The 10,482-nt window shown below is 44.1% G+C and overlaps 1 pseudogene; it reads left to right on the top strand.

Annotated features, from left to right (window-relative positions):
- The first annotated feature begins 9,456 nt into the window (after positions 1 to 9,456).
- Positions 9,457 to 9,897, top strand: LOC148163019 (histone H2B pseudogene; annotated as a pseudogene).
- Positions 9,898 to 10,482: the final 585 nt, after the last annotated feature.

The raw sequence follows: 10,482 nt of genomic DNA on the forward strand, positions 1-10,482 counted from the left end.
GGAAGCAGTCAGGTCTTCCAGACTTTATGGAGTCATTATGCAGTATGGATGTGCAGCATACTGGCTTGTTCTATGCCCCTGCATCTACTGGCACAAGGTGCTATGTATAGGGGCACATGGCAGCAGCAGGACATAGGGGGCTTGATGTCTCTTCAGTTCAGGGCACTGAGTGTCCACAGTGTCAACATCTGTGTGTTTGTCGATGAGCATGGCAGAGAGAATGCAGTGTCTAGAAGGGCTGTTGGGCTCATAAGTGGTGACCCCAGGACCCATAGCTAGGGACCAGGGTAGGCAGTAATGGTGGCCAGAGCCAGTGGTGTACACACACTAGGCTGTGAGGGTCTACTGCAGGTGTCACCTGCAGACACATTTGTGGTGATGGGGGCCAGGGAGGTAGCAAAAGCCAAGGCGAACTGTACATTCAGTGGCATCTGTAGAGTGCCTGGGTGCCAGTGGCTTCATGCTCTACCCCCAGGTATGGAGACAGCAGTGGAGTCCAGTGATGGGGTCTGGTTGAGGGTCATGCGGGTCCAAACCTGGAGGGAAAAGCTACCCATGGGCATGGTGATGTCAGCCACTGACAGATGGCAGAGCCTGATCTGAGCCCACAGTCAGCTACAGGGACCCTGGATGATGGTGGGCTCTTGTACAGCTGCAGTCTCTTCCCCTGGGCCTGCATACTGAGTTGAAAGCCAGTGATGGAGGTAGGGCTCGGGGTCTAAAGGTACACAGCTCCAGGGACTATCTACAGGTGTGTGTGGTATTGCTGGCCAGTAACAGATGACAGGGCCTGAAACAGACCCACGAGGACATTGGGGGAGGGGGTTCCTAGATGTCAGTATGCTGTCCTGTGGCCACACCATCTTTCTCCTGTGCCTGTGCGGTACAGTGAGTGCCAGTGGTGGGAGATCTGCCAGAGTGAGCCTTCTAGAGGTGCTCTCTGTAGTTGGGCATGGTGTTGCAGGGCAGTGACAGGAGCCTGAGCATGATTCCAATCCATAAGCAGCTGTTGGCAGGGGCCTGGCTGTTAGAGTGTTCACCTATCACTGCACAGTCCCCTCTGTGTGCATACCTGCCATAGCAGATGTCAATGACAGGCACCAGGCCATGGCATGCATGTGCATAGATAGTTAGAGGGGCTAGCCCCAAGTGCATGCAAGCTGGTGGGTCTGACAAGGGTACCTAAGATGGTGTCTTGCTCTTGCACAGCTGCTAGAAAAATGGATTGCCTGTAAGCTTAACTCCTGGATTCTGGTTGAGGTGGGAAAGGATCCAGGTGGCTATTGTTCTATTCTTGTGCAGCTTCAGAGAGTTTGGATGGTTATTCATGTGTTTCTGGGCACTGGCAGGGTGGGGTCTGTGTAGGGGTGTTGTTTGGAGAGAGGTCCGGGGCAAGGGAGGCCCACATGCTGACGTATGCCTGGCTTTAGGAACCTAAATATCACGGGGATGGTTGTCAGCATCTGTGTACCCAGCCAGTGAATCCATCAGTGGTGGAAGCTGCTGAGTTTGTCTGCACAAAATTCTCCATAAACTGCAGTCAGTCCAGCTGTGTATGTGCTAATAATAGTCTCTGCTTTTATTCCTTGTCCCTCGCCAACTCTCTTTGCTGCCACTGGTGCGGTAAAACTGACGGTAGACCTTCATGCAGTGCCAGGACAGTCTAGAGAAGCTGGGCACTCACTCCACATTTCCTTCCCTGGTGAGAGGAATTCTTACTAGCTGGGACATTTCTTCTTGGCCCAGAACAATGCTAGCTTGAGGGATGGAATGATGCAGGGAAAAGGAATTTGACTTCCTTCACTTCTTGTGTAATTCTGCTCTGCTTGGTTGTTTGGTTGACACTAGGGCTAGCGCCGCCTCAGTGGAATGGAGAGGTCTCCCAGATGGGTTTTGTTCACGAACCACCATCTAATCACTGATGCTGTCGAGGAATGGGAAAGCTGAGATCCCCATATCTCCATTTTTCTCCAATGTCTGAAATTACCCCATGTGAGGAAGAACACTGAGTTCCTAAAAGTGAAAGAATATTCATTATGCCAGTCCAATTATTATAATCAGCACAATAATTATGCACGTGGTTTTTCCTTAACCAAAATTCCCACGGGTGTGTGACAATATACCCGGTTTAGCCTCAAAGCCACCCAAAGTGATATGGACCCTGTCTAATTCCATTTCCCATGGGTTAACATTTTTCACCATTGCCTCTGTAGGAATATCGCGTAAGAAGAGGTAGGTACATAATTGACACCTTTCAGGATTTCAGAAGATTAAATACCTATTTAATGCCTTGCACACCTTACCCCATCTCAATTCTGGTTACCTTAAGACTTTAACTCGGAAGTAAAGACATTTAAGAAAAAATGATAACTCAGAGTATTACACCAACTGACACCAAATGAACACAAATTGTAAAGAATGTAATTGAGGATGATAGAAGAAGATGTGGGATGTAAGAAGGAATGATAATAGAATGAACTGGCAAATGAGGTAAATGATACTTTGATGGCATAAAATAATTATACTGATTATGGCAATTTAAGAAAAATGTTAACAAGATAGAACTAAACACAGGATTATGAATCACTTGGATAATGGGTTGTGTCCAAGGACATCACCTCATACCACTACAGGAAGTACTCTGCCATCACCTCCGGAGAGATCCAGACAGCGGAACACCTGCTCTTGCCCAGGAAAACTGGCAAGCATGCCGTGTCTGAGGCCACTGAGGACGTCATTCGGTACACCAGAGGCCAATGAGCTCCCTCAGGAGCACCTGACCACACCGCAAACCAAAGGCTCTTTTCTGAGCCACCTCACATGGCAGAAAAAGACCTGTGGCCCTCCAAAGTGCAGTCGACTCTAGTGTTGGACCTGTGCCGTTCTGCCGAGTTTTAAAAATTCTTATTGTGAAAGAAATGTTAAAAACATTATCCGCTCAACTTTATATATGTCTTCAGTGCAGTTTGTTATGAATTTTTCTTAACCATACTGCATTTCAGCACTTTTCAAAATGGTCATTTCTATTAGGTATTCCCTTAGGTCGGCCTCTTCAGGGATCTCTACGGTCAAAACTATTTGCACAAGAATTTTATTTACCTCACGCATTGTCATTCTCCCACCTGTGTACAGTCGTATCACCGAGAGATTTTGTTTTCAAAATGTGTGGTATAGCAATAATGAAAGTGCAGTAGCAGTTAAAACAATCACACTTACCCCATTCAGACTCCTTTAACATATCCCGTTATCCGAATTCACATAAATGCATAAAAGAGGACCCAAACACCGTGCAGAAAACTCAATCAAACGGTCTAGGAAAATGCCATGCTCAAGCCCCTGACCTTGTGAAAGGCCTACTTTGCTTCATTCAAATTTCTCTGATTCTGCGCCTTGGTAGCCTACCATCTTCCCTTTGACACAAAGGGCTTCCTGCCCTGCAATTTTGCCTGGATGACGGGGACGTCCAGTGAGAGCAGCTGTGCTCCCAGCCTCCTCCCCTAGCAGCAGCCAATAAGCAACTGGCAGCGCAGGATCCACAGCCACTGGCCCCAAGGGTGGTGGGGTGACCAGGGCTGAACCAATAACAGCTTTCCCGTGTCATGCAGCCTGGAGATTGAGGGGGAAGGTGGTGTGATTGCCTGCCTATGGGTTTCTGTTGAAGCTCTTCCTTTTAACCAGGGTGGTGGAAGTGGAAACATGCAGATGTCACCGTGGGACCTGTCCCTATCGTTTTGCATCAAAATAAGAGGAGGCCCTTTGGCAATTAAGAGGACAAAGGTGACTCCTTCCTCTAACCTCAAGTGATTTGACGGGTAGGAGGGCTTAGGATAATGGTAATGCACTTTAATACCCATTGTGTTTTCCTTCTTGGTGCATGGCCTTTTTTTCTTCCTTTCTTCCCTTTTCCTATAGGTACATGCTGAATTGCAAAGTAGTTGGTGATTATCCAAGAGCTTTCCATTTCAATGATTTCTAGCTTCCTATATACCTGTGAAGAGAGAACACAGTGGCAGGGTTGGGGTGGGAACTCCAATCCTTGGCAATTTGTTACAAGTTGCAAGAAAACCCACTATTTTTTTTTTATGTTTGCTATGTGTTCCATGTGAACTTCTAAACTAAATTCTAAATAACCTTTGATTTGAATGTAGAAACCTGTGAAAGATGTCATTCCCCGAAACAAAAGCTAGGTAAATTACAGCAATCCAACCTTTTCTGGAGCCCGTTAGAAGAGAGAAAAAGCCAAAAGCATTCCAGGGGGGAGAAAAAGAGCTTGCTTCATAAAAACCCTAGAAAAGCCTCAACGAAATCCAGTGGAAGTAAATCCTTGTGGGTGGTACCTAGAAATTGCCATATATAGTGTGAAGAAAATTTTAGAAGCCTAAGACTCCTTGCGGAGCCGTTTGCCTTTTCAGAGAAAGAACTGTGGACCGTTCAGAAAAGGAAAACTGAATTTCACTAAGTCTCTTAAATTCAATCAAGCTAAATGCTAGTGGTTCAAAATGCCCATGTTTGTCAATATGACATATGGATACTTTTCAAAGTTACTCATGCATATCGGTGTCATACACGTTGTAGTATGTAAAATGTAATTTTCAGAACCTCAATCCGCTAGAGTATGTGTGTGTGTGTTGCGTTTGTAATTTCGGAAATCAATTGGGAGGACTGGGAAACAACATTAAATGCACCATATTTGGACTGTGGATGGGACATTTGGAGTGGAAGTGTGAGAGATACACATGAAATCTGGGAAGGAGAAAGGAAAATGGGGTTTGATGTCAAAGACCAGAGTGGGAAAGGAGTACATCCGATTATTCCTATGAGTGGATGATTGAAGTAAAAGGTACCTAGTGAGCAATCATGGTGTAATGCTGTGGTTACTGAGATGAAGTAAGGGGAATGGCTACTGCTTCACTAACAAAGTATAAGCAACAACACGGGGGAAATAGCAGTAATAGGACAGGCATATACGAATCAGACTTTTTCAATGCTAGTCATAGTGTGAAATTCTTTGAAAAGCATAAGCAAGGACCCAAACTCAGTACGGAAATATCTAAATCCAAAAGTTCAAGAAACAACAAGTATTCAGGACCCCTCCCAACTGAGGCTGCTACTCTTAAGTCATTCAGATTTACCTGACTGTTCTTTTCAGGCTACAACCTTTTGTTCTTGAAAGGTCAGGCCTTAGTTACTTAGGGTATTGTGGGTATTGTGGAGCATCCGATTAGCGCAGCCCCACGCTTCTGAATCGGCCTCTGATGGACCTGCAGCCTCTGAGCCACCGCCATTGTTCCTATGCGTGAGGAGGTGTCTCAAGATGAGCCAATACGTGTCTTCCTTGGTCATTCCACCTGGGAGATTGAGAGGGAAGCACCGCCGAGTTTTTTTTTAATGAGCACAACCTGTTTATTCTTAAATTCAACATCCATAAAGCCACTCTGTCAGATTGCTGTCGAGGTTTGTAAATGCTGCTTTCAATTTCTGTGTTTACGCTGTTGTGGGAAGGTAACAGTTTGTGGATCAGCACCAGCCCAGGGGGCACATTTTGAGTAGCAATGTGATGGAAGTGTCTTGCCTGAAGGATGCTGGGTGTGAGCATCTGAGGAGGGGCTCAAACTCAGGTCTTCTCACTCCAGGTGCTGAAAGACGTGCTCCCCCGGCAAGCCTGCCACTGCATCCACCTGAAGCCTGTCTTCCCCTGTTAGCCATGGACAGAAGGAGGTCCCTGAGGTGGGTAGCAGTCCTTCAGACACAGCAACAGAGACATCACTCCCCATTCTCCTCATCTCCCCAACTATAGGCAACCGCTATTTCTGTTTTATGTCTCTGCGGTTTTGCCTGTTCCGGACATTTCATAAGAATGGAATCATACGATATGTAGCGTTTTCTGACTGGCTCCTTTCACTTACAAAATGACTTCAGTTTCGTCCAGGTTGCAGCATGTATCAGTACTCCATTCATTTCTATGGCTGAATAATATTCCCTTCATACCACATCTGTTTATCCATTCATCAGTTGCTGGACATTTGGGTTTCCCCCACTTTTTGGATATTATAAAAAATGCTGCTATAACTATTCTTTTATAAGATTTTATGTGGACATAGATTTTCATTTCTCTTAGGTATATACTTTGGGATGAAATTGCTGGGTTATACGTTATCTCTATGTTTAACGTTTTGAGGAACTGCCAGCCTGGTCACAAAGTGGCTGCGTGATTTTACTTTCCCACCGGCAACAAATGACAGTCCCACTTTCTCCTCATCCTCGATAACACTTTGTTATTATTATCTGTGTTTTTGATTGTAGCCATCCTGGTAGGTGTGAAGTGGTATCTCATTGTGGTTTTGATTTGTCTTTCCCCAGTGACTAATGATGTTGAACATCTTTTCATTTGCTTAGTGGACATTTGTGTATCTTCTTTGAAGAGATGTGCATTCAGATCCTTTGCCCATTTGTTAATGTGGTTATTTGTCACTTTATTACAGAGCTGTAAGTGTTCTTCCTATATTGTAGAGACAAGTCCCTTATCAGATATATGCACATATACTTGTAAATATTTTCTCCCCTTCTGTGGGTTTTCACTTTCTTGGTGATGTTTTTTTGAAGCATGGAATTTTTAAATTTTCATGAGGTTCACATTACCTATGTTTTTCTTTTATTGCTTGTGGTATCATATCTAAAATTCTGTTGCCAAATCTGAGGTCATGAAGATTTACCTCTATGTTTCCTCCTAATCGTTTTATATTTTAAACTCATATTTTGATCTTTGACCCATTTCTAGTTAATTTTAAATTTTTTTCTTGTTTTCTTTTAATATTAATTTCAGTGTAGTTAACATGCCGTGTAATATTAGTTTCAGGTGTACAATATAGTGATCCAACAGTTCAATGTATTACTCAGTGCTCATCAAGATAAGTGTACTCTTAATCCCCTTCACCTATTTCACCAATCCCCCCCCCCCACCTCCCCTCTGGTAAGCATCGCTTTGTCTTCTACATTTAAGCGTCTGTTTCTTGGATTGTCTCTGTCTCTCTCTGTCTCTGTCTCTCTCTCTCTCTCTCGCATTTTTACCCCTCTGCTCATTTGTTTTGTTTCCTAAAATCCACATGTGAGTGAAATCATATGGCATTTGTCTTTCTCTGACTGCCTTATTTTGCTTTTCATACATTCTCTAGCTCCATCCGTGTTGTTGCAAATGGCAAGATTTAGTTATATTTTATGGCTGAATAATATTCCATTATCTATATCTGTACCACACTTCTTCTTTTTTAAAGATTTACTTATTTGAGACACACACACACACACACACACACACACACACACGAGACACAAGTGTGCACGAGCATGTGGGGGGGCAGTCAGAGGGAGAGGGAGAGAGGATCCTAAGCAGGCTCTGCGCTGAGCACAGAGCCCCACATGGGGCTCCATCCTACGACACTGAAATCAGAACCTGTACCGAAACCAAGAGTTGGATACTTAACCAACTGCACCATCCAGGTGCCCCCATATCACATCTTCTTTATCCATTCATCTCCTGATGGACTGTTGGGCTGCCTCCACAGTTTGGCAATTGTAAATAATGCTGCAATAAACATAGGGTTGCACACATCTTTTGAAATTAGTGGTTTTGGGTTTCTTTGGGTAAATACCCAGTAGTGAAATTACTGGATCATATGATAGTTCTACTTCTTAATTTTTTGAGGAACCTCCATACTGTTTTCCACGGTGTTTGTGCCAAGTCTTGTTCCTACCAACAGTGCATGAGGGCTCCCTTTTCATTATATCCTCATCAACACTTGTATTTTCTGGACTTTTTGATACTCGCCTTCTGATTGGTGTGTGGGGTGATATCACATTGTGGTTTGATTTGCATTTCTCTGATGAGTAATGAGGTGGAGCATCCTTTCATGGGTCTGTTGGTCATCTGTATGTGTTCTTTGGAAAAATGTCTCCTTAGGTCCTCTGTCCATTCTTTAATCAGATTGTGTTTTTCCTTTTTAGTTGTTTGAGTTCTTTATATATTTTGGATATTCACCACTTACCGAATATATCATTTGCAAATATCCTCTCCCATTCACTAGTTAGACTTTTTCTTGTGTTAATGGTTTCCTTTGCAGTGCAAAAGCTTTTTATTTTTGCTTTTGTTTTCCCTGCCCGAGGAGACATATCCATAAATATGTTGCTAAGGCCTATGTCCAAGAGATTACTGCTTATGTTTTCTTTTAGGAGTTCTATGATTTAAAGTCTCACACTTAGCTTTTCAATTAATTTTGAGTTTATTTCTGTGCATGGTATAAGAAAGTGGTCCAGTTTCATTCCTTTGCCTATAGCTGTCCAGTTTTCCCAATATCATTTACTGAAAATAGTGGAATATCATTTATACTGTTATAACATTGTTATGAAATACTGTTATGATATTGGGAGGAAAGAAAATGCCCCAGCAGTGGGCCCTGATAGAGTCATTCTCATGGCATTGGGAACTCTAGTTATGGGACTCACACTCTCTCTGGGACCTGAAAATGAAATCAGTACAATTTGGTTGCTTTGGTGACATCTTAAGGTGAAAATGGTGTAGGCATAAATCAGCCAATGTGACGGATGACCTTTATCTGTATGACCTTTTCCAAAATTCACCCAGTGTGTTGCTTCTGGGATGCCTAGGACATGTACTTTATTACTTCTTAGGCCATTTCCTAAGTCTCTTGGGCTCTCTTTAAACTTTTCTTTCTCTTTGTCTCTCTATAAGGTGTTCTGCACAATCTCTTCCACCTGTTTTAATTCACCAATTCTCTATCCAGCTGTGTCCTATATGCTGTCCAGAATTTCTTCAATCTTTTATTCCAGTGGTTATGAGGTTCTGTTCTAGAACATAAATGTTTCTTCAAAATACTTTGCTCTTGTAAGTAATTAGATATTTCTTCCTCATGTTTTAGGTATCTTATCGCTTACTTAAATAGGTTAAACATATTTTAATAATTTATATCTGATAATAAGCCTTTACTAGATACAGTGTGGCTTATTGATACTACTGACAGTGGCCTGCCTTTGGATTATGTCCTTGTTTAGGAGGACTTAATCTGTAGGTATATTGTTAAAGCCTCAACTAATGTTCAGCCACTCTAAAAAGAGGTAGAATTTGTTGTTCCATATGGCAGGCATGAACCAGTTTGTGGTCCAGATGACCTATAACTCTATGTGGCATGTTTCTGATAGAGGCAACACGAAGTTTAGAAGATGCCAGAATCCCACTGTGATTGGTGGATGGGACGCAGAAGGGTGTGCAATCAAATGCACATGTGACGTGGCCTGACATAGCGACGTGTTCCCTGCATTGCACTTTGTCCATTCAGATGTGGAGGTTGCCCGTGACGTCAGGAAATGCAGCGACTATAAATGGGCCAGTGCCCCCAGCCGCCGCCATTGTCCTTCCTTTCGAGCTGTCGGGAAGGTGAGCCCCACATGGCTGAGCCTGGCTGTGAGACCTCTTCTTAGGAAAGCCTGGGCACAGACGGAGGATCCCACGGCAGCCGACCCGAAGAGCCCGAAGCAGAAGGAGGCAACGCGCCAGTGCTGCCGCCGCTGCTGCCACCACCACCCTCTCAACATCACTGCACCCCACCCCCGCTACAGTTTCACCACCTATTCCCCAGGGTTCTGAGGCATGTTCACAAGGGCCTGAGCCCCTCGCAGAAGACCGTGAGCATCATGGATTCGTTCGTCAAGGACATCTTCGAGCACATTGCCTACGAGGCCTCTCGCCTGGCCCGCTCCACCAAGCGCGCCACCATCACCTCCAGGGAGATCCAGACAGCCGTGCGCCTGCTGCTGCCCGGGGAGATTGGCAAGCACGCCGTGTCCGGGGCCACCAAGGCCATCATCAGGTACACCTTCCGCCAGTGAGCTGCCTCCGGACCGCCTGACCACCTCGCAAACCAAAGGCTCTTTTCAGAGCCACCTCACTTGGCACAAAAAGACCTGTAACTCTCCAGAGACCCACCTACTCTAGCGTTTGGACCTGTGCCATTCTGCCCATCCTTATAACACCTTTGTCGTTTATGAAACATTACCAATTGTATCAACCCCACCTTAATGTATGTCTTTAGTGCAATTTGTTCCAAGCAAAATCATCAATTTCCTTTAACCACGTTGCAATCGTTTGCTTGCGTAGAGTGCCATTTCTGTCAGTTATTGGACCTGTGCCATTCTGCCGGTTTTTATCCATTTGTACCATGAACGAAACAGTATGAAACATCACAGCTCGACTTTAATATATGACTGTAGTGCAGTTTGTTCCAAGGAAAATCAGAATTTTCCTTAACCATAATGATTTTCATGGCTTTCCTAAATGGCCATTTCTGTTAATTATTTCTCCAAGTCAACCTTATGGGGATATTTTCTTAATGGTCTTTACCCTTTTGCTTTTATTCTCTCACTAGTGCATGCTGGAATTTTCGAGAAGTTCATTATGTCTGATATGGCAACAGA

Source organism: Eumetopias jubatus, unplaced genomic scaffold (assembly GCF_037043125.1).
Source record: "Eumetopias jubatus isolate StellerSeaLion01/CBP00866 unplaced genomic scaffold, mEumJub1_p1.0 scaffold_11, whole genome shotgun sequence".
Lineage (NCBI taxonomy): Eukaryota > Metazoa > Chordata > Mammalia > Carnivora > Otariidae > Eumetopias > Eumetopias jubatus.